At 43.0% G+C, this 25,189-nt stretch overlaps 1 protein-coding gene and 1 long non-coding RNA gene across 2 annotated transcripts in view; both read left to right on the top strand.

Moving 5' to 3' along the window:
- Nucleotides 1-25,189, top strand: part of KIAA1217 (KIAA1217 ortholog) — a 656,634-nt gene that overhangs the window by 73,262 nt on the left and 558,183 nt on the right. The gene's annotated exons all lie outside the window — the stretch shown is intronic.
- On the top strand, nt 9,353-25,154 carry LOC115467808. The gene is made up of 3 exons (XR_003941760.1): nt 9,353-9,363; nt 15,077-15,078; nt 25,072-25,154. It is a non-coding gene; the product is annotated as an uncharacterized LOC115467808 (long non-coding RNA).

Raw genomic sequence — 25,189 nt, 5'->3', positions numbered from 1 at the left:
AATTCTTTTTCACAGAGAGGGTGGTCGATGCCTGGAATGCCCTCCGAGGGAAGTGGTAGAGACAAAAAAGGTGATGGAATTCAAAAATGCATGGGATGAACATAGAGGATCTCTAATTAGAAAATGGATGGTATAAAAGAAAACAAAACTTAAATGGCTGCTTGTGTGTGGATGTGTCGAGTGGAGCCTAGATGGCAATGTGGCTATGAACAGCTAAGCCCGGTGCCTGGCAGACTTATATGGCCTGTGTCCCGTATAGGGCAATCCACTTTAGGTGGGCTAGAAAGGGCTTTGACAGCAACTTCAGTAGCTGGAATGTGAGGACAGTGCCGGGCAGACTTTTATGGTCTGTGTCCTGCAAATGACAAGATGGATTCTGATAAGCTGGGAGTGGAACATTAGGACAGTGCCAGGCAGCCTTCTTCTGTCTGTGTGCCAGAAATACCAAAGAAAGACCATGATCAAGTATCTTATATCACAGTCATTGTCGGCTTAATCATGAATTGATAATGAGTGTGACTGTTGGGCAGACTGGATGGGCCTATTCAAGTCTTTATCTGCCATCACTTACTATGACCCTTTACCCTTTTTCTTTGACTCCTTTTCAATATCAGTTCGTAATCCTTTCACGTCATTAGATCCAGGCTCGTTCTTTGTAGTCAGCAGAACTCATAATGAGAAACTCAACTCAGGGCTGTTGAGAAAAATGAGCTAAAAAAAAAAAAAAGAAGCTTGATGGAGTTGTTCACCTTCTAGTACCCTTGTTTCATTCATTTAGTTTGACATATTTCTTCTATAAAGCTCCTCCCAGAAAAACATCACTGCCCAATTTGCAGTCAGTCAAATCTTTATCCTTTTTAATACATTCTGGTCCACTTCCGTAAAGCGAGCCGATTTTTCTTTAGCTGAATAGTTTTGTGGCTTTAACGAAAAGGATCTTCAGAAAAAAATCAACAGTGATATGTTCTTTTAGAAGCAGAAGAAACATTTCCAGTTGTTTGGGTTTTATGAGCTCACTGAAATCCCACCCACATGCTGGTATGCACCCATGAAAAACCAGTATTTATATAGACAGAGTACACACTGGAGTCCTACACCCTGATGTGTGTTCTTTCACATATTGTGTATATAAGAAATATCTTTCAGTGAGGCATGGGACTGCCAGAGCACCAGTAAGGAGCCACCATGAGCAGTGTAAGCTTCTAAACCCAGATCTCAAAGTCTGGGCATGGAACAGCAAATTCATTCCCCAGACAAGAACGTGAAAATAAGAAGGAACTTTTCATGCCTCTGCTGTACAGGCTTACATCAAGCATCTGAGATTAGCAAGGTATGGCTTTGAGTTTGAGGACATTTGTTTTCGCTGGGAAATAGAAGGAAAAAGTACACTGTAAGGCTGAAAGCAGGCTAAACCAATTTAATCTGATCTGAGTTACTGGAAGAGATTGAAGGAACAGGCTTCTTATAGACTGTAGGTGGTATTATTATCTTTGCCATTAAAATAGCATTTTTTCCCACAGAAGGTATTGTCTGTAATACTGGTCTTTTCTAGACTTTTAGTTTTGCAATGATTCCATTCCATTTCATTCCAGAGCTCTTAAAAATCTGTCATTTTCTGTTCAAAGACAAAGCAGCTTTCTTTTTATGATTGCACTTGGTGTTTCCTTTCAAAGTGCATAATCTCCCTATTGAAACTACTTCCTGACTAAGAAATCATTGGGAATCTTTTTATTTTCTTTTGATTTGCTGGTGTCATTTTCAAGGTTAATTAATTGCAGAAGTAAAATACATTTTTTTTTGGTTCTAAGGGAGAGGGAGTTGGGAAAAATGTAAACCAGGGTGGTAAAGGCAGATGAGTCAAATCTGTGCCATGCTGGTCTCCTCATTTAAGTTTATTTTTTGGAAACATTAAAAATGGCTTGCAGTGTGTAACAGAGCTGGTGAAAACTTCTTGATAAGAAATTGTTAGCGCCTTACTGGATCAGATCGTTTTTAAGCAGGACCAAAGCTGGCCATATATTGTTTCTGATGAATCCAATCTGTTCACAATTTGACTGAAATATCCACAATCATCTCATTCATATCTCTTCACCCTCAGTCAGTTATGAAAAAAAACCTACATATGCAGATTTCCACTTAGTCAAAATCTTCACCTATTGACTCTGCAAATCTAAAAGTATTCAAATAAAAGCAGATGTTTCGGTAAAAACTGGAGTGAAGTATAGACATGTTCAATGTTGTCTCTGGTTATCCCCATTAAATTCTTGTCAAATAGTCCTAGATCTAAAGCTGGCCTGATGGTTCAGCCAGGGTGCTGTTTGCCCTTATGTGGGAGAACTTAGGCTGCAGGACTTAGGGATAGTGAGGAGGCAGGAGTCACAACTTCCAGTGAGGAGGGAGTCACAGCTCTCTCACACAGTCATCAGTGACACTTTGTGTCAAGGATGGGTGTGTGTGTGGGGGGGGGGGGGGGGGGGTCAAATGTACCGCATTCTAGATTCCACTCAAGGTCCATGAAATCAGTCATGAAGTCTGATTCTGTAGTTTCAGTTATTGAGCAAAAACTGGTTCGTGTTAGTAATCTTTAATTTCCTCACAGCCAAATGGAATGTCTAGATTGTCTTTTTTCATCTTGAGTTTTGTCAAGCAAATCAATCCCCCCCTCCCCCCCGCAGGCATTCATCAATAGAAATTAATGATAACGATCTGACACTTGGGTAAAATAAGTGGAATATTTCACAAAGGCGTTATTCATGCACCTCTCTGCAGTGAGGATATATCCATTCTGCCCTCTGTTGTAGGCTATAGTGTGATGCTGAATTCTGGACTGGGAGCAAAGGTCAAACACCTTCAGGATTAGTGCCTAAACTTAAAATACTGCTCCTTTGAAGACTACCTCAGCTGCCTGAATTGTGGAGTTTTGCTCAGCTCGCAACAGTGTTAAGCTATACCAGTGGTTCCCAAACTTGGTCCTGGAGGCACCCCAGCCAGTCAGGATGTCAGGATACCCACAATGAATATTCATGAGAGAGATTTACATGCACTGCCTCCACTGCATGCAAATCTATCTCATGAATATTCACTGTGGATCTTCTGAAAACCTGACTGGCAGAGATGCCTCCAGGATCGGGTTTGGGAACCTCTGAGCTATACAATATTGATGCCAGTAATTTAAATTAACTCAAAACAACCCTGTGCTTTTAAATAACTTCAATCATCCTTAGAAAAAATGGGTAAATCCAATTATATAGGAGCCTCAGCAGCAACTCGTTTCATATAGTCACATGACTTGCCTTCATCATCATTGGCTTCTATATAAGAAAAAGTGGGTAAATCCAATAATATAGGAGCCTCAGCAGCAACTCGTTTCATACAGGAACTAGTTCCGTGACTTGCCTGCATCGTCATCGGCTTCTATATTATAATTTCTTAATCTCCTTACACTTTACCAATACAATACATTTATATAAACTTTAAAACTTTTCTTTTTTTAAAAATTCAAACAACTTCACTCAGACCGTAACCTGAGTCCGAGCACAGTTGTTTGAATTTAAAACAAGATAAATTGTAAAGTTTATATAAACGTATTGTATCGGTAAAGTGTAAGGAGATTAAGAAATTATAATATAGAAGCCGATGACGATGCAGGCAAGTCACGGGACTAGTTCCTGTATGAAACGAGTTGCTGCTGAGGCTCCTATATTATTGAATTTACCCACTTTTTCTAAGGGTGATTGAAGCGATTTAAGAGCACAGGGTTGTTTTGAGTGATTGGTGTTACCCCCGTTGTGCACATTGGTTTGTTGGACACTTTAATAGTGATGTAATTTAGACTTATGCATGCATTCAAGTACGATAATCTTTTACTGTACTTCTTTCTCTAGCTAATGTGACCTGTCCTGTAATGTACCCTTTTCATACTCCCAAACAGGTGCATGTCATGTTGTTGCCAACGTTATGAGGGCACTTCTGTAACAGTGCTCCAATATTTAGATGCCTAGAGGGCTATTACAAGCCCATTTTATAAAGGAATAAATGTCTGCTTTTGTTTATATGGTTCTGGCAGAAGTAGGTATATATGTGTCTATGCAATTCGGTGCAGCATTTAGGCTGTAAATGCACCTAGATATCAGAGATAAAGGGGGAGATTCTATATATGGTGCCTAAATAATTGGCGCTGAAATCAATGCCAAGTAAGCATCAAACATATAAATGGCAAGAGGCGTACTCACTCGCAAATGCGCAGTAGAGACCCTCTCTGTCCCGCCCCCATGTCAATACGTGATGATGGGCGCGTGACAGAGAGGGAATCTGCGCACCTGCGAGTGAGGGAACCGCTGTCACCACCGCTCCCTCCCCCCCAGGGTTGCCGCTACCGCTCCCCCCCCCCCCCCCCCACCCACCCGGAGTCGCCGCCGCCACCCACCCTCCACCCGGCCCGGGTACCTGGCTCCACTATTCAACCACCAGAACGCAGCACACAGCTCATCTGAGCTGCCGTTGGCCTTCCTTACCTGCCTGTGTCCCGCCCTCACCGACGTTACGTCACACGAGGGCGGAACACACGCAGAGAAGAAGGAAGGCCGACGGCAGCTCAGATGAGCTGTGTGCTGTGTTCCGGCGGTTTGAATAGTGAAGCTACGTACCCGGCCCGGGTGGAGGGGTGGCGGAGGGGACTCTGAGGGGGAGGGGCGGCGGCAACCTATCTCGGGGGGGGGGCTTTCAAACCCCCCCCCCTTCCTTTACTAGCCCGTTTTAATGGGCTCAACGGCTAGTATTCTGTAATTGGTGCCTAGGCCATAGAATATGGTCCAGTGCATGTAAATCTATGTGCAGGGATTTACACTTTAGGCACTAAGATATCAACTTAGCTTATTCTGTATTCCGAGGCTAAATCTAGGCACCACTTACAGAATACGCTTAGGCAGAAATGTTACCATGTGGATTTTTTAGGTGCCTTATATAGAATCTGGCCGTAAGTGCTGTTCCGTAAAAAGGTACACACCCTATATAGAATAGGGCTTAGAGCTGATTCCCGCACCCTAAATTTAGGTGCCAGACTTATGCCTGTTGAAACCTGGTGTAAATGCTGGCACCTAATTTAGGCATGCTGAGGCAGTGGCACCCCAAACATGCTGATGGCCATGCCTCCTTTTCTGTTACATGCTAATACAGTAAAACACTATGTCTCATAGAATAGTGCACAGCCAGATGTGCGTGCCAATTTTAATGTGTCCATTACCATCAATATTTGGTTGTTAGCTCCCAATTACTGATAGTTAAGAGCTCGTTATTCAATTAATTTGTGTGTGCATCTTGGGCATATGCTCGGATCAACTTCTCATTAGAAACATGAATGGTTTCCAAGGACTGTAGAGAGAAACAGTTGTCATCCCATTTCACAATCTGAATTCGGTACCAGCCAAAGCTATGGGATTGATTGGCTGATGTGGAGGTTGGGCCAGGAAAAAGATGGCCAGCTTGCTGCCTGCAGGGGAGTAGCAGTGATGATGTCTGCTGAGTTTTAGAAAGAAGATGAAGGCTAATTTTTTTTAACATGTTGGATTGATTTTGTTATATAGATTGCCAGGATGAAAACAGTTGTATGTATAATGTTTGTATCCCAGTGTATGCTCAGATAGTGATAGGAACCTCTACATAAACATTATTTATTTGGTTGAGACCAAGGCTGGGACCAGTAACCACTGGGAGGCTATGAGCAGCTTTTCACACTCTCTTCTTTTTTTCCACTCTCACAATGACAATGGTATTCTGAAATCAGTTCCTTGGAAAAACAAACACAAATAAAGTGGATGAGGCAAGCACAAGGCAAGAGACAACAAGTAGCAGCTAAATTATTTACAGTGTCGCTGGTGCATTATACTCCTGATTCTCAATCCCAGAAAACAGTCTAACTCTCCCCCTCTTCTTAAGCCTACTACTGATGGTAGCAGGTCATCAGCACAGTTCACAGTCTCCACTTACAGCTCTGGTTGTTGATACAAAGGAGCTCAGGGACTCAGTTCCTTCTAAATCAGGTTCAACAAGGACATGGTAGAATCCTCAGGAAAAGTGTAGATTCCAGATGGTAATATTTTCCTTCAGCTCATTAGATGTTTCTGGACTACCAGTAGATGGGATGAAATCCATGTTGCCCTGCTGGAAGATACACATGTAGCCCAATTTCTCCTTTCTCCTTAGTTTCTCAGAAAAGATACACAGGGCTCTCTTTTCTTCAGATGCTTAACCTGCATCTGTCTCTTATACACTTCTGGTTTAATCCCTAACCTTCATATTTTATTTTAGTTACATTTGTATCCCGCGCTTTCCCACTCATGGCAGGCTCAATGTGGCGGGCAATGGAGGGTTAAGTGACTTGCCCAGAATCACAAGGAGCTGCCTGTGCCGGGAATCAAACTCAGTTCCTCAGGACCAAAGTCCACCACCCTAACCACTAGGCCACTCCTAGCTTGTAGCATGATATTGAAGTCTTTAGCATTTCTGAATTTCTGTGGCTAGGGCTTGGGGCTTTAGGCTTGAAAGGTTCTTGCCTAACAGGTATGGTCAATGCCAGGGAAGCAAAAGAGCCAAAGACAGGCAAAAATGATTCTGGGTTTTATTGTCATGGGAGTTTCCTACCAGAACTGCCCCTACCTCTATTTACAACATTAAGCCATCAGCTCCTTCTTCCTTCAGTAAAAGGCTAGACTGTCCAAGTGTTGTGGGTGCTCTGCCTAGCAACTACTGATGTCAGACACAAGGCAGAGGCTCTGGAAATCTCTGAAGACACTCATTCCAGTGGCAGTACATGTATTGTTGTTTAAATTGGTTTTTATTTGATTTTATCCAACCTGGAAACCCTCCCTCTAATTCTATATAGTGTGACACAAGTTAGGTGCCAATTAGGTATGTATCTTTTGGCACTTATATGGAAGTTCACCGCTGCATTCTGCATAGGTCGCCCCAAGTTTTAGACATGGATCAGAGATCTGCATGTAAACTAATTAGCTAATTAGGTGATAATTATTGGCATTAACACTTAATTGGCAGTAATTAGGAGTTACGCACGGATCTGCTGTACACCCTATTCTATAATATTTTGCCTAAATTTCATAGTCCACACAGACAACTGGAGAACACAAGATGTAACATAAAGTAGAGGGAGATACATAACTCTCAAGGTGGGAGTAGTAGGTGAACAGTCTTTATTAAGGCACCAAAGTAAGACCCGTGTTTTGGCGGACTTGCCGCCTGCCTTAGGGGTCACAGGACTTGGTTGAACCACTATTCTGTGTATGGTACTGTATGTAATGTGTGTGTAAGAGTATACATGGCAAAAAGATCTATCAAAGAGTAGCAAGAATCAAAAGCAATGCCCTCTGCTGGCAGATCCTTTTGCTGTGTATACACTTACACACACATTAGATAAGGTACCATACACAGAACACTGGCTCAACCAAGTCCTGTGACCCCTGAGGCAGGTGACAAGTCCGCCGAAACACGGACACATGTCGGGTCTTAATAAAGAGTGTTCATCTACTACTCCCATCTTGAGGATTGTGAGTCACCCTCTATTTTGTGTTGCATCCTAAATTTCATAGTGCACAACTCCAAAGGTGGCCTGGATGGGTCAGGGGCATTCGCAGAGATTAGGCGTGATTTATAGAATACCTGCATTTGCGTACCTAACTGCCATCAGTTGGACATGAGCATTTAAACCAACATTTGGCAGGTGTAAGTGCTGACACCCAAAGTTAGGTGCAACATGAGCACTAAACTAGTATTCTGTAAAGGTTGCTCTGCACAGAGCACCCTTCACTGAATACTAGCTTAGTGTGGATTATCTCAGCACCTAACGTTTAGTGCCTTTTATTGAATTCAGAGGTAAACGTAGTTATTCATGTGACTGCACCGAGGTGCTATTCAATAAGGTAGCACATAACTGCAAGGGTGGGCGTGATGGGGGCAAGGCCTGGGCCGGCCATTACACATGTGCCAACATTTAGATGCTAATATTTACACATGCCTTTTAAATGGTATAAGTGACAGGGCCTAAATGCTGCTGCTCAAGTGTCAACATACACTCTATAACGGAACCTGGGTGCCCAAATGCCTTTACAGTATAATATCCTAGCGCATCAATTTTTGGTGCCTTATAGAATTTTCCTTTCTGTTCCTATCACTGCCCTCTCCAGGTGTCCCAAGCTTGCTTAATTCTGCTGCACAGCTGGTTGCTTCCACCTACACTGGCAGGCCTTTCCAGACATTGTTTTCTGTTCTTACAAGTCCCATTATTAACCCAAGCCCTCCCATAATTAATTATCAAGCTTTCTAATAACCCTGATAGCTACTGTAATCTTAGCCACTCCAGGCAGGTTACCCCAACATTCCAAGAAGCCTAATGCAGGTGTAACTATGGCCACCATGTGCAGGAGACTCCAACCTTCTTGGAAACCTGATGGAGCTCTATGGCCACTTTCCTTAGCAATATCCATTTATTAGCAAACATCCAGGGGTCCTTTTAGCAAGCTGCAGGAAAAAGGGCTTTGCAGTAGTGTCAGGTGCTGTTTTTCCCACGTGCCAGGGCCCTTTTTACCTCAGCGGGTAAAAATCCCCCCCAGCACACATGTCCACTCTTACTTCATGGCCATGCAACAGGTAGTCCTTACCGCCACCCATTAAGGTGGTGATAAGGGCTCCCACGATAACCTGGTGGTAACAGGGCAGCACATGGCGATGCCCAATTACCACTAGGTTATTGCTGTGCAAGCCATTTTTAGGGGTTTTCTTTTTCCTCCAGAAGTGGCGTGTGCTTGATTTAACACGTGAACCCACTAAATTGATTTAACATGTGAACCCACAGATTAACTCATGTTAACCCTATGAACTAAAATTATCCAAAAAATGAACCAGAAAACGTTTACCCAGTGAAATACAGATTAATTTCAACTTGCTGGTTCTTGCGCAAAAGGCTTTTATGGTCATGTTCCCTGGTTTCCCTGTATCTGCCCACTAAATCATTAAAATCTTTTTCTGCATGTAGGATGTTCTTGCCCCATCTTTTTAGTTCTCACTGTGTTTCAGTGCAGGAGTGGGCTTTCTTTTAGATGAGAGGAGTTTGAAAACTTCTTTTTTTTAGGTTACCTTTTGGTATATCACTTTAGAGGAATGGGTAACCTTCTGATATTACACTATTTTTGTTGTGGTTGATTGGTCTGAAAATGTATTAGATACTTTCCTACTGATTTTGTAGTTCCTTTCCTTTTAATATTTTATTTGTATATAACTGCAAGCTAAGCTGTATATTGTTTTTAAGATACATAAAAATAAACCCTGTGTTCATCCTTAACTTTTGGCTTGTAAGTTTTGTCTTTGGCCCTTTAAAATTCCGTGTGACTATTTTAAGAGTCTCGTAGAAAAATATATTGTATACTAATAAATTGCTACTCTGTATTATGTCCTTTAAAAGAAATGAGTATCTTCTTAAGTCTTGTTTCCATATGATTTAAAAACTTGCCACACAGGAGGTGTCAGTTTGTGCAGGATGACTACACACTGTTTATGTCTGGCAGTCTGAGAGGTGATGTCTGCCATATGTGTAGCTTTAGCCTCTGACTGGGGTAGTTTGATAAACACAGACCTTCTGTGGACATTGCATAAACCCATTTATGGCTCTTGACAGTGTTAAAGCATTTGTAGTTAAAAAGTGTCATTGACGAATAGTCAGGACATTAATTTAGAGTGATTTGGAGAGAGTAGACAATTTGTTGTATATCTGTGGAAATCTTATGCTGTATATATTTCTTCCATACTCTGCTTTTTCATGAAATCTTACACTGGCTATGTCCACAATACAGTATAGATTTTGTTAGCAGTGTTGCTTACCAGCACTGAATTGACAGTGTCTGGGCTATATCAGACTATAATTATATGCCCTCAAAAGGTCATTTTATAACTGTACATTTGCATAAAAAGTGTATGCATACTTTTCCATGTACATACTTTGCTGAATTTTCAAAGTGAGAGTTTGCACGTATTTTTGCTTTAAATATTATCCTAGGGAAGTTACGTGTAAGTGCTTACACTTGCTCCTTAACAAATTTTTTAGGTTGAATTTCCAAAGCGTGCTCATAAATACCGTCTTTGGCCCATTCCTGACCCCAAGAATGCTTCCTGTCAATTTGAGTAAAGTTACACTTTTACAGCTGTGCATGTGTGTGTGTGTGTGTGTATACATATATATATACATACAGTGCAATCCGCTTAAGTGCAAGGGTCTGGGACCAAAGAAATACATGCAGTTAACCAGAGTGTGCACTTAACCGTTGTGACCCAAAGAAGCTTGACATCTGATAAACATATGTACAGTACTGTTTATTATACATACAGTACACAGTCTCCATTAACTGACGTTAGGCTTACTTGAAGTAATCAGTCATAGTCCTCTGTTCACTCTTGTGTCTGTGAGTTCCATAGACTATGAGGCATATTTTCAAAGCACTTTGGGAGGCTAAGTTCCATAGGTTTCTATGGAACTTTGGGAGGCTAAGTGCTTTGAAAATGAGCTTGTATGTCTCCCAGACGGTAAAAAACTGTCATAGCACTGATATCCAGTGGCCTCCAGATAGGCCTGCAAGGTGTTGAGACTCTCCAGTGCTCTTGCAAAAGTGACAGTAGGTTGTTGAATTTCACCAGCATGTGCCTCGCTGCTCATTTCATCATCTGTTTCATCATCTGCCGTTGCCTGCGTGTAGGCGCATATCTGGGCATCAGTGCTGTCGTCAGCTGTTTGTAGATCGTAATCAACAACTGCGTAGTGATGAAACTCCTCTTCAGTAACACAGGCTGGGATGTCAATAGCCTGTTCATCTGACGAGTTTGCAATAGCTGCATCTGTTTCGTCCCTCTCCACATCCCTAACAAAGCTTGCCCGCTTGTAGCAGTTCACAATGGTTGCCTGTGTAACACGATTCCAGGCTTCTTTCTGCATATGTAGGGAATCCAACAGTGATAGATTATGAGCCAGTTCAACAGCACGTTTATGCTTGCCAGTCTGGTCATCCATAATGCTCATCAGATGACGTAGCACAAGAGCCCGATAATGTTGTTTGAAATTGGCTATTATCCCCTGATCCATAGGTTGGTAGCGTTTGGTGGCAGGAAGACCACCTTGACGTTAGGTAGCCTGGCATCATCACTGTGTGCAGCACAATTATCACAAAGCAACAAAATCTGACGCTTTTGTGCCCACATTCTAGTGTCTAACTTCTTTAGCCACTGCTTCCAAATTTCCCCAGTCATCCATGAATTTGCGTTAGCTTCGTATGACACAGGAAGTCGCTTAACATTCTTGAAGCAACGGGGCTGTTTGCTCTTTCCAATGACGAGGGGTTCCAACTTCTCACTCCCATCCGTATTGCAGCAAAGGAGGATCGTCAGTCTGTCCTTCAGTCTGCTCTCGTGTCGCCCCTCTCCTCGGGTCGCTTCGCTGGCTCCCAGTCCGCTACCGTGTACAGTTCGGGCTTCTCCTGTTGACCTTCGGGTGCACTCGGTCTGCTGCCCCCCATTGCCTCTCTGCCCTCCTCTCCCCGTGTGTTCCCGCCCGTGACCTCCGCTCTCGGGACGGATCGCTCCTATCTGTGCCCTTCTCCACCACCGCTAACTCCAGACTCCGCCCCTTCTGCCTCGCAGCACCTTATGCCTGGAGCAGACTTTCTGAGCCCATACGCCATGCGCCCTCCCTGCCCATCTTCAAGTCCTTACTCAAGGCCCATCTCTTCTCCCTTGCTTTTGGCGCCTAACCACCTTCCCCATTCCTGTTACCTACACTGACTACGTAGTATGTTACTGTTAGATTGTAAGCTCTCTTGAGCAGGGACTATCCCTCCCCATGTTTAAACTTGTATAGCGCTGCGTAACCCTGGCAGCGCTATAGAAATGCTAAGTAGTAGTAGTAGTAGTAGTAGTTTTACTTCCTGTATTTTCGGCTTGTTTGAATGCAAGTGTTCCATCAGGAATCGCTCGCCAGTAGAGACCGTTTTCGTCAGCATTCAAAATGTCACGAGGTCCAAACTCATTCAAGATGGTAGGAAGAACTAAAACAACCCAATTTTCAGCACCAAAGTCATCAGCGTCTTGTTTTTCACCATGCTGTTTCTTGAATTTTATGTTGTTCCTCTCCTTCCATCTTTCCAACCATCCAACAGTGGCTTTGAATTCAGTTAGTCCAAGACTTTCAGCTAGCTGATTAGCTTTGTCCATAAGCAGTGGACCACTGACAGGAAACTGTCTGCTCCTGACTTGAGAAAACCAACGAAGAAGAGCATCTTCTACATCCTCAGCTTTTCCTGCCTGTTTACGTTTCTGGTGTGAATTTGTATTGTTTTGCCAGTCTTCCAGAAGCTGGTCTTTCTGCTTCAAGATACATGAAATTTGACTGGGATTGACACCATATTCTTTAGCATAGATGCTTGACTTTGTTTGTTTTCTAATTTTTTAAGAACTTCTATTTGTTCAACCAGTGTTAAAGTCTTACAGTTGCGCGACGACAACGACGTCGCCAGTGTACACTCTAACAACATTCTTTCGCTTCTTCTGCCTGTGGCAGTTAACCAACAAGATTTCAAATTTACCGCCCCTTTGTCACGCGCCAATCGGCTTCCATATTCTGTGCGTGTGCTTATGTGGAATCTTTCCTGCAGAGCAGCGGTCTTAAACCATGCATATAAGTGAATCTTGCACTTATCAGTGGTGCGCTAAACCGAAGTTTGTCCGCATAGAAATTGATGGCGCCAAAAATGGGACCGAAGTACGGTATGCAGTTAAACCGAGCATGCGCTTATCCGACGTGCACTTAAATGGAGTGCACTGTATATATACCGATATCTGCATTTCAGGTGAACAGTTTTATGAAAACCTGTGTCTGTGGGTGAAGGACTATTTTACTTTTGCACCTGCATTTTAGAATTACTCTCCCACTGTTGTAGTACATACGAAGGGGCCCTTTTCTTTCCCATGCAATTTATGTGCGGATTTAAAATGGCCGCATTTCACATTTCGTCAGTTAATGGCCATTCGCTGATTTTCCATTAGTGTGTGGTCATTATTGAGGGAGCACTTACTGGCATCTGTTTTCTAGATGGTAAGGGCTCTTGCACTAGCCACACGCTAATTAGTTGGTGCATGGCAGTGTAGTTGCACTAACCGATTGGCACAGAACATGCCTACTCTCCACCCCTCAAACATGCCTCAGAGCAACATCAGAGGGCAGAATGGATATATCCTCGCTGCAGAGAGGTGCATGAATAATGTCTTTGTGAAATATTCTACCTATTTTACCCAAAGTGTCAGATTGTTATCATTAATTTCTTTTGATGAATGTCTGCTGGGGGGGGGGGTGGTTATGCCTAGGGTTTACTAAGCCGCTAACATGGCTGGCTGTGTGCTAGAGCCGATACAGCCCATTCACTATTGTAGCTTAGTAAACAGACCTCTTAGTTATCCACTGAAGCTTTGTATCTTGATTCACATCTTTTGATGTATATTGAATTGCTAAAAAAAAAAAAAAAAAAACGGTCCAGACATTGTCATCTAAGATTTAATGCTAAAAAAGGCAGGGTCATGAACTTGGTCAGCAAAAATTCATGCAAATGGTATAGTATAGGGGGTGAAGTACTTCTATATACGAATGAAGCGCGGGATGGGGGCAGTGATGGTATCTGGTAATCTCAAGGTGGCAAAACAGGTAGAAAACCAGAAGGATGCTCGGGTGTATAGGGAGAGGAATGGAAAATAAGACATGATAGTGCTGTTGAATACGTCTCTGGTGATGCCTCATTCAGAATACTGTGTGCAATTCTGGAGACTGCACCTACAAAAAGATATAACAAGATGGAGTCGGTGTAGAGGGTGGCTACAAAATTGTCATAAAACTTATGAGGACAGACTTATAGACCTCAATAAGTATACTGTGGAAGAAAGGCAGGAGGAGAGGGTATATAATAGATATGTTTAAATATCTCTGTGGCATTAATGTATAGGAGGTGAACCTTTTTCAAATGAAAGAAAACTCCGGAATGAGAGGGCATAAGATAAAGTTAAGAGGTTATAGGCTCAGGAGTACTCTAAGGAAATACTATTTTACAGAAAGGGTGGTGGATGCATAGCCTTCTGTTGGAGGTAGTGGAGACAAGGACTGTATCTGAATTCAAGAAAGTGTGGGGCAGGCACATGGGATCACTTAGGAAGAGGAGGAATAGTGGATGCTGTGGATGGGCAGACTGGATGGGCCATTTGGCCTTTATCTGCCATCATGATTCTATGTCTAATAATACAATGATTTTGCTACTGAGAGAAAAACATGTGAATTATACTAAATTGAACCCGCTGATTCCAAATATGAACTCCGAATTTGCCTGACACGTCTAGATTTTAAGTTATACATGCAAAGCCTATTCACTTATAATATTAATGCATTATATATTGGAAATATTCCAACGGACATGCCCGGACCTGTCCGGATGCACTCAGACAGGTCTATTGGCTGACGTCAGCAGTAAGTATATAAGGCAAGATAGATAGACGCAAATGTGTTAACGATCCGGACAATTTCTGCTACATATATACATACATGACAAGAACGGTTAAGAAAAAACTTAGAGGGGCAACTGAGAGGGTAAAAACTGTACAACAGGCGTGGATGCTATTCAAAAATACCATCCTGGAGGCCCAGGCCATACACATTCTGCAAATTAGAAAAGAAAGACGGAAGTCCAAAAGACAGCCGGCATGGTTAAAAAGTGAGGTGAAGGAAGCTATTAGGGCTAAAAGAAACGCCTTCAGAAAATGGAAGAAGGAACTGTCTGAAAATAACAAGAAGCAGCTTAAGGAGTGTCAAAGCAAATGCAAGGCGTAGATAAAGAAGGCCAAGAGGTATTACGAAAAAAAGATAGCAGTAGAGGCAAAAAAAACATAGTAAAAAGTTTTTTTCGGTATATTAAAAGCAGGAAGCCGGCAAAAGAATCGGTTGGGCCGCTGGATGACCGAGGGGTAAAAGGGGCGATCAAGGAAGACAAAGACGTAGCAGAGAGATTGACTGAATTCTTTGCTTCGGTCTTCACTGAGGAAGATTTGGGTGGGATACCGGTGTCGGAAATGGTATTTCAAGTGGACGAGTCGGAGAAACTTACTGAATTCACGGTAAACCTGGAGGACGTGATGGGGCAGTTCGGCAAACTGAAGAGTAGCAAATCACCTGGACCGGATGGTATTCATCCTAGAGTACTGATAGAACTGAAAAATGAACTTGCGGAGCTACTGTTAGTGATACGCAATTTATCCTTAAAATCGAGCGTGGTACCAGAAGATTGGTGGCCAATGTAACGCCAATTTTTAAAAAAGGTTCCAGGGGAGATCCGGGAAATTATAGACCGGTGAGCCTGACGTCAGTGCCGGGGAAAATGGTAGAGGCTATTATTAAAAACAAAATTACAGAGCACGTCAGAGGACATGGATTACTGAGACCAAGTCAGCACGGCTTTAGTGTGGGGAAATCTTGCCTGACCAATTTACTTCAATTCTTTGAAGGAGTAAACAAACATGTGGACAAAGGGGAGCCGATTGATATTGTGTATCTGGATTTTCAAAAGGCGTTTGACAAGGTGCCTCATGAAAGGCTACAGAGGAAATTGGAGGGTCATGGGATAGGAGGTAATGTCCTATTGTGGATTAAAAACTGGTTGAAGGATAGGAAACAGAGAGTGGGGTTAAATGGGCAGTATTCACAATGGAGAAGGGTAGTTAGTAGGGTTCCTCAGAGCAGGGACTGTCTTTCTTCTATATTTGTGCAGCGCTGCGTACGCCTTGTAGCACTATAAAAATGCTAAATAGTAGTAGTAGTAGTAGTAGGGTCAGTGCTAGGACCGCTGCTCTTTAATATATTTATAAATGATTTAGAGATGGGAGTAACTAGCGAGGTAATTAAATTTGCTGATGACACAAAGTTATTCAAAGTCGTTAATTCGCGAGAGGATTGTGAAAAATTACAGAAGGACCTTACGAGACTGGGGGGCTAAATGGCAGATGACATTTAATGTGTGCAAATGTAAGGTGGTGCATGTGGGAAAAAAGAAACCGAATTATAGCTACGTCATTCAAGGTTCCACGTTAGGAGTTACGGACCAAGAAAGGGATCTGGGTGTCGTCGTTGATAATACACTAAAACCTGCTCAGTGTGCTGCTGCGGCTAGGAAAGCGAATAGAATGTTGGGTATTATTAGGAAAGGTATAGAAAACAGGTGTGAGGATGTTATAATGCCGTTGCATCGTTCCATGGTGCGACCGCACCTTGAGTATTGTGTCCAATTCTGGTCGCCACATCTCAAGAAAGATATAGTGGAATTGGAAAAGGTGCAGCGAAGGGCGACGAAAATGATAGCGGGGATGGGACGATTTCCCTATGAAGAAAGACTAAGGAGGCTAGGGCTTTTCAGCTTGGAGAAGAGACGGCTGAGAGGAGACATGATAGAGGTATATAAAATAATGATGTGAAGCGTCTGTTCACGCTTTCCAAAAATAGTAGGACTAGGGGGCATGCGATGAAACTACAGTGTAGTACATTTAAAACAAATAGGAGAAAATTTTTCTTCGCCCAACGCGTAATTAAACTCTGGAATTCGTTGCCGGAGAACGTGGTGAAGGCGGTTAGCTTGGCAGAGTTTAAAAAGGGTTTGGACAGTTTCCTAAAGGACAAGTCCATAGACCGCTACTAAACGGTTCAGGATCATCTGACTTTTAGGAAATCGCTTAAGACCTGCTTATTTGAGCAAGCCTACCCCAAAGATCCTGTCCACCCTCACTAATCTCAGGAAGCCACCAGTATGGACTGACACTGCTATTATGGACTGACCCATCTATTTATCTTTACCTTTCTGCCCTGTTTACCCCTTTCCTTTTATTGTACCTGTCTATTTGTTATTCAAATGTTGTAAGCCACATTGAGCCTGCCAGAGGTGGGAAATTGTGGGATATAAGCACTGTAAAATAAATAAATAAATGGACTTGGAAAAATCCACAATTTCGGGAATAACATGTATAGAATGTTTGTACGTTTGGGAAGCTGCCAGGTGCCCTTGACCTGGATTGGCCACTGTCGGGGACAGGATGCTGGGCTTGATGGGCCTTTGGTCTTTTCCCAGTATGGCATTACTTATGTTCTTATAGGTAGCAAATACACTGATCAGCGCAAGAATCTGACAAAGCGAGTGCGCCTTGCTTACAAGTATTAATTTGACTGTCAAATTGGAGATCAAGATGAAAGCTGGGCATCTCATGTTTGTTGCACTGTGTGTTACTCTGGGCTAACGCAGTGGTTGAATGGTAAAAGGAAAGGAATGGCTTTTGCAGTGCCGATGGTTTGGCGTGAGCAGAAAAATCACCATTCAGACTGTTATTTTTGCATGACTAAAATTGCCGGATATTCAAAGAGAAACAAGTCACAAATAGTGTATCCTGACTTTGAGTCTGCTCTTAAACCTGTACCACACGATGTCGAGAATCCAGTGCCTGCCCCTCCCGCAGCAGGAATGGCAGTTGAAGCTGACGCTTCTGATCCTGATGAAGAAGAAGATGTTGATTGGCATGATGTATTTCCTGATCCAGAACAACTGGAGGGTCAACCGCACTTGCTGAGCCAATCAGATTTAGATGATCTGGTAAGAAATCTGTCATTATCTAAAGAAAAGTCAGAACTGCTAGCTTCTAGACTTCGGGAATGGAACACAACTTCACACTTTCGTCATCGACACACCAAGTTAGCTGCATACTATGCAATGGAAAGCGATGTCTGTTTCTGTACTGATGTAAATGGTCTTATGATGGAGTTAGATGGTACACATGTTCTCGATGAATGGAGGCTATTCATAGACTCTGGCAAAATGAGTTTGAAAGCTGTCTTGTTTCACAATGGTAACGAAAAAACATCTATTCCATTGGCTCATGGGGTTGGAAAGAAAGAGACCCATGCTTCTATGGAGTTAATTTTGAAAATGATCAAATACTCTGAACATAAATGGAATATTTGTGCTGACTTGAAAGTGGTAGCACTGCTGCTTGGCCTACAGTTAGGGTACACATAGTAGATGACGATGACGGCAGAAAAAGACCTGCACGGTCCATCCAGTCTGCCCAACAAGATAACTCATATTTGCTGCTTTTTGTGTATACCCTACTTTGATTTGTACCTGTGCTCTTCAGGGCACAGACCATATAAGTCTGCCCAGCACTATCCTCACCTCCCAACCACCAGCCCTGCCTCCCAACCACCGGCTCTGGCACAGACCGTATAAGTCTGCCCAGCACTATCCCCGCCTCCCAACCACCAGCCCCGCCTCCCGATCACATATACACGAAGTATATGTGTTTCTTGTGCCTATGGAACAGTTGTGATGACAAAAATCATTACAAAATGAGACAGTGGCCTCTCAGAGTCCAGCACACAGTTGGTCGGTACAATGTACAACACAAATCACTGGTCGATCCACTTCAAGTTTATCTTCCACCACTTCACATTAAACTTGGTTTAATAAAAAATTTTGTAATTGCACTTGATCGTGATGTGATGGAAATGGTTTCTAGTATTTGAAGGAGATGTTTAGCACAATGAAAACTGAGGTTAAAATAAAGGCCGGAATTTTTATTGGCCCCGAAATCAATAAACTATTGCATGATGACACATTCAGAACAAAACTCAACCCTCTGGAACTTGCAGCTTGGGATACATTTGTGCTAGTAGTGCAGAACTTTCCCCCTAAACCTGCCTCTTCTCTCCCCCGGTTCTCTATTTCGGTAGATAACACTCTCATCCTCCCTGTCCCGTCTGCACGCAACCTTGGAGTCATCTTTGACTCCGCTTTCTCCTTCTCTGCTCATATTCAGCAGATTGCCAAAACCTGTCATTTCTTTCTCTATAATATTAACAAAATTCGCCCTTTCCTCTCCGAGGACGCTACCAAAACCCTTACCCACACCCTTATCACCTCTCGCCTAGACTACTGCAATTTGCTTCTCGCTGGTCTCCCGCTCAGCCATCTATCTCCTCTTCAATCTGTCCAAAACTCTGCTGCGCGTCTTATATTCCGCCAGAGTTGCTATACTCACGTTAGCCCTCTCCTCAAGTCGCTTCACTGGCTCCCTATCCACTTCCGCATACGGTTCAAACTTCTCCTTTTGACCTACAAGTGCATCCACTCCGCAGCTCCTCAGTACCTTTCCGCTCTCATCTCTCCCTACACTCCTCCCCGTGAACTCCATTCACTGGGTAAATGTCTCCTGTCGTCCCCCTTCTCCCCCACTGCTAATTCCCGGCTCCGTTCCTTCTATCTCGCTGCTCCCTATGCCTGGAATAGACTCCCTGAGCCAGTACGTCAGGCTCAGTCTCTGGCTGTCTTCAAGTCTAGGCTTAAAGCCCACCTCTTTGCTACTGCTTTCGACTCCTAACCATGACTCTCTTACTCAACACCCTCACTTATCACCCCTACCACTACAATTTCCCCACCCCTAGCTGTCTGTTCATCTGTCCAATTTAGATTGTAAGCTCTGTTGAGCAGGGACTGTCTTTTCATGTTAATTTGTACAGCGCTGAGTAAGTCTAGTAGCGCTATAGAAATGTTTAATAGTAGTAGTAGTAGTAGTAGTAGTAGAACTTCCTTGGGAACAGATGAGCTGAAAACTATGCTGAACTAGTAGACAACATACTTAAAGCATATGAACAACTTGGCTGCCGAATGTCATTGAAAATGCATTTCTTACATTCCCATCTTGACTTTTTCCCACCCAATTTGGGACACGTAAGTGACGAACATGGAGAGAGGTTCCATAAAGACATTTCTACAATGGAGAACAGATATCAAGGCTGCTGGAATCCCAACATGATGGGGGACTACTGCTGGTTTTTGCAACGGGAAAATATGACCGGTCAAAACGCAAAAGCAGATGCCTGAAGCACTTTTAACAGTACTGGGCCTTGCTGAAGTAAAACTTTTAAACTGGAATACGAGACTTTTTTGAAATTTTGTTATTCCATTACATTTTCATATACTGTTTACTACGAAAACTTTGATGTAGATCAGGTAATGGTTGGAGTAAAACTTGTTCTGTAAAAAATTATTCAATGCTTTCCAAGTGCTTAATTCATTTGGGCAAACTTATGCATAACAAAATTTCCTGACGTGTTACAACAATTCTGACTTTGGATTTGGAATATGCACACTGAATTTAGTATAGGACAAATGGTTTTTGCCCAGTAGCACACAAAAACATTTTTTGTTGTTGTGCTGTAACTGCACAACAAAATTGGAGAGAGAAGAAATGTCAAATGGACAGGAGACCCTGGCAAGAGAATTACGAGAAGACAGGAAAGCAAAAGCCAGAGACTGGGACCAACATGATTAGAAAAATAAAATAACCAGGCAACAAAAGGTAGAAAAAATAATTTTCTATTTTGTGGTTAGAATATGTCAGATTTTGGAATGATTTGCATTGGGTATAGCCGGCAAGGCGTCATTTGCATTACAGCAAGAATTTCCTACTGGGGATCACAGAGCGGTTTGGCAGCCAAGATCTTGATATCTTCTCTTAGTTAAATTTTATCATCACAACACAAAAGATCCAATTGACCCCTAAGTCGGAGCTGCTGGATAAGGCGGAGTGTCAGAATGTAATTGGTCTTGGAATGACACAAGAAGATAATTACCTCTCACCCACTTTTCGTAAGCCACCTTTTACTTAGGAGCCCTTTTAATAAGCCAAGTAGGCACCTACGCGTGCCCGTTTGAATTTGTTACCTGAATAAAGGTAGTGTTCAGTCCCTGAATAGCATCCCACAGGGTCTCCATCGTTACTACTGCTGGTTTTTTGTGGCCTCCAGTTCCATGAGATACAGCTCCCAGATTAAAGGGAGAAATGGGGTTATTCACCCTCAAACTTCTTCTGGGTCGTGCAGGGGTTATATGCAAGGGCGGACTCAACAAAGTCGCCTCTATGCTTCGATCCAGCTGAGATACGTCGGATCTAACCAACGCTGGCATCTGTGTTTCCAGTTTCTGAACGCCAAATTTCTCCAATGCCGGCTGTCAAACAGCAGAACTTTCAGGGTTGGAGGAGGGCATTACCCTGGTTTTCCCTTTCCTCTTCCCCATAATAACTCTGGGGTATGAGTACTGCTTCCTCAATAGCGTCCGTTGGGAATCAGGAGCTCAGATACACATGACCTCTCTAATCGCCCAAAAGCCTTTTCCATATGTAAAACGGGCCTTACATGTAGAAAAGCCTTTATAAAATTATGCTGATTTAGTCCAAGTGCACCGGTTCTGACTGAAGCGGAAGGTAAAAGGTACAGAAAGAATGCATAACAGGCAAGCATTTCCTAAAGCCTAATAAATATACAAAGTGCATGTGAGCACTCAAGAATCACAAGTTTTCATGGAGTGAAAAGTAGAATGCCTGCCACCTCCCAGTAGTAAAAGCTAAAATCTTTATAATGCTTTTATTCTCACCACTGTGAAAATGTGTTTAGTGCGGGGAGGAAAAGGTTGCAGATCACAGAATACTTTTGAATGCAATTTTTCTGCCTCTCTTTCCTCAAGAGTGGAGAGGAATGCATAAGACAGATGACAGCTGTAAGTAGGTTCCCTAACGACACTCATTCTGCATTTTGTAGTTATTGTTTTTGCTTTCACCGAGCTGGTAAAAAGTAAACTGCAGCATGAGGACATCATGGAGGGAGTTCTAGAGGCATGTAGTGACTGGCAATGGATGCAGTTCAATAAAATTAGACAAGTAGGGATTTGCTGTAGAGGCATAAAGATTGTGCCTGGTTAAGATAATGAATGCCAAACTAACACGACCAGTTTTACAAGAAGAGGGGGTTAGTATCTTAAAAGTTGTTTAATCATGTTTGCAGGGCCTAGAAAATCTCACTTGAGTTTGAGTGTTTGGTGGCTTTTGTAAGGTACTTTGAAAGGTAACAGAAAATCACTTATGCAGTAATTACTCTGGACTCGTTTGGCACAAGGGGATGATCAGTACCTAAATGTGGTCCTTAGGTTCCTCTCAGGCTGTACAACAATGAAAGGAATAATATATTATTTATTATAGATATAAAAATAACATGGCAAAATGCAAAGAAAGTTACAAAACTCTGTACACTACCAAAATACTGATTACTACACCAATAGGTAATTACACAACTATAATATATCCTGAGAAAGGATTACCACCTAGCAACAAAATTAGGCTAATGACCACAGATCCTGGGACAAATCAGTCCTTTATAGGCAAAACCAAGACTAACTACACCCTGAGCTATAAAAGAAAAATCCAGAATCTCACACTTGTGGTCCCTTAGGTTCAGAGTCCAAGGGGTGTTGAATTGGCTTCTCTTGTAGGCTCTAGCAGATTACCTGCAAGCTCTGATAGGAATAGTCCAAGGTTCCTGCTCTGTGCATCTGGTTACTCGGTCCATAGAAAGCCACAGAGCTGCTTCTGACATTTTTTGTGCAGTGCTCAGCACAGAGTTCAGTTCACAGGTGTTTGGGGCAAATTAGTTTCTTTATCTCCTCTGAGAGAGATCCACCATCAATTCCTCTTCTCTCTTCCTTCTTTCTTTCTTTCTCTTTTGTTCAGCATTGGCAACCCTCTGGGTCAGGTAACACATATGGACCGATCACAAACTTTATACTTCTGTCCAGCAGAATTCCAGCAAGAATCTCTTATCAGTCACCTGATGATAGCAAACTTCCCTCCATGGTTCACAGATGCTCCCGGAGACTCTGTCTCTGTAAGGCATGGTCCTTCGCACCTTCCCAGGAGATAACGGGCAGGCTAGTGCACATACACATGTTCTTGGATGAAGCCAGCACAGTTATGCCAAGTAGTAGTTTTCCTTTCTAGAAAGCTGGTTTCTGTTGTATACAGGCCTCAAGCTGTAGAGTCCATTTTAAATCAGAAAAAGATGGTTCAGGCCTAACCAGCAAAGGTGAGACAGCATGAAAAGACCCCTACACTTTTCCTTCAGAGCTCCTCTGGCCCGTGAAGATTCCTCATGTCGTTTCTATTACAGTGACTTTCAAAACATCAGTGTACTTGTAAAATTTAGAAAACAAAACAACAGCATTTTCATTTCACAGATCCAGAAATTGACTGAATCCCTGCAAATACAGTAGAAATCTGGAAATCTGGATCCAGGAAATCCAGACCATCTAAGAATTCGTATCCCCCCCCCCCCCTCCCACACACACACACAGTACAGCTTCTGTCCCTCAGTTTCCTACCCTGCGCACTCTCTACACTTGTTTCTACACTGTTCAAGGCCCATCACTCACTCCCCCAGGCCCCCAAGGCCTCCTTGTGGCTATGCCCCCTTTTTTCTCTCCGCCCCTCCCTCCCTGCGTGGTCCAACATCTTCCCCCCACCTCCAGCCCTGCTCTCTCTCACACCTTTCCTGAAGTTTTCAGCTCTGCTGCAGCAACCTTACCCACTGGATGCCTCCAGCGTGCACGGGGCCTTACCCTTCTCACCCATCCCGCCCTTCCAACAACAAGAAGTTGCACCAGAAGAGGCGGGATTGGTCAGAGGGGAAAGGCATGGTACATGCTGGAGGCAGCCTGTGAGTAAGGATGCTTCCGGCGCTGCAACACGGAAGACTTCAGAACAGGTGAGAAATAGAGCAGGACTGGGAGTGGGGGAAAGACTCCAAACCATGCAGGGAGGGAGGGGGAGAGGGAAGGAAGGGGGGAAGTGTAGCCATGGGGGAAGGGACCTTGGGGGCCTGGGAGAGTGTGCAGGGCTGGGAACGGAGAGAGAGAAGCTGCACTGTATAAGGTGCCTAAGAATCCAGAAAATCCAAAATTTCGGACTGACCAGATCCCCCAGTAGTCTGGATTTTTTGAGTTCTACTGTAATTAATTGATTTTTTTTTCTGGGGTATATTTCCAAATAGGCTACTTTTGTGTATGCTGTATGCCATGACAGTAATGAATCTCACTCCTGAAGCAGAGTATGTAGAATATGATCTCAGTCCTTCAAATTTACTGCTGACGTTTGCCATAGTACTTGATTCATACCAAAGAGAGCTTCCTTCTGGAGTTCGTAAGTTGTATAGGCAATTTATCCAGGTGTGTTGTGAAATTCCTTTTAATCAGGCCTGTGGCTTCCAAGTACAGTGCAAATCATTTCTGTATCTTTCTGCAACATTTTCTTGGTCTCAGCCTGCATTTCTCGGTACTTGAGGGTCTTTTCTTTCTCTACATAATTCACAGAGTAATTGCTTGGGACAAACATCTCTATAATAAATGCTGTTCTGGTGTTTCTCTTTTACCACTGTATCCGATTTCCTTGCATCTGTCTTTTTATCGGTTGGAATGGGGATGTCCCAGATGATCACAAGATCTTCATTCTCCATAATTCTCATACGGTCATGATTCCAGTGCTTTTCCAGTACAGCAATGTTGTAATGTTTACAAAAGGGTCCTTTTACAAAGGTGTTCTGAAAAATGGCTTGCGGTAGCTTTGGGTGAGTGCAGATCCACTTTTTAGCGTGCCTGTAAAAAAGGCCTTTGTAAAAATTTTGCCGAAAATGGATGTGCGGCAAAATGAAAATTGTCGCGCATCCATTTTGGGTCTGAGACCTTATCGCCAGCCATTGACCTAGTGGTAAAGAGTCACACGGTAACTGGGTGGTAATGACATACGCATGCCAAATGCCAGCGCATCCGAAAATCAAAAATATTTTTCAGATGTGCGTATCAGACTCGCACCAAAAATGAAATTACCACAAGAGCCACGCGGTAGTCGGGCGGTAACTCCATTTTGGCACACGCTGGGCATGCGTAGATGCTTATGCGGTTTAGTAAAAAGACCCCAAAGTTTCCATTGGATGAGATGTGCCTTTCTGTATAGAGATTTTCTGCTTTCAAAACTTCTGATCCACCTATGACATGTGTGACCATTTCCAGCTCTACACGTCTGTGGCACCAGAATTTTCTATGCTTGCTGTAACCCATCTTGTTAATCAAGCAATTATTGGCACTAATTAGATTTAATTGACATTTACGCACATAAATTTAGACGCGAGATCCGTGCCTAAAACCTATGTGTGAATTGAAAAGAGAGTACAGAAATGGGAGGGTCATGG

This window comes from Microcaecilia unicolor, chromosome 1 (assembly GCF_901765095.1).
Source record: "Microcaecilia unicolor chromosome 1, aMicUni1.1, whole genome shotgun sequence".
NCBI lineage: Eukaryota > Metazoa > Chordata > Amphibia > Gymnophiona > Siphonopidae > Microcaecilia > Microcaecilia unicolor.
Note: the sequence above shows the minus strand (reverse complement) of the source record. Positions and strands in the feature narration are given on the sequence as shown.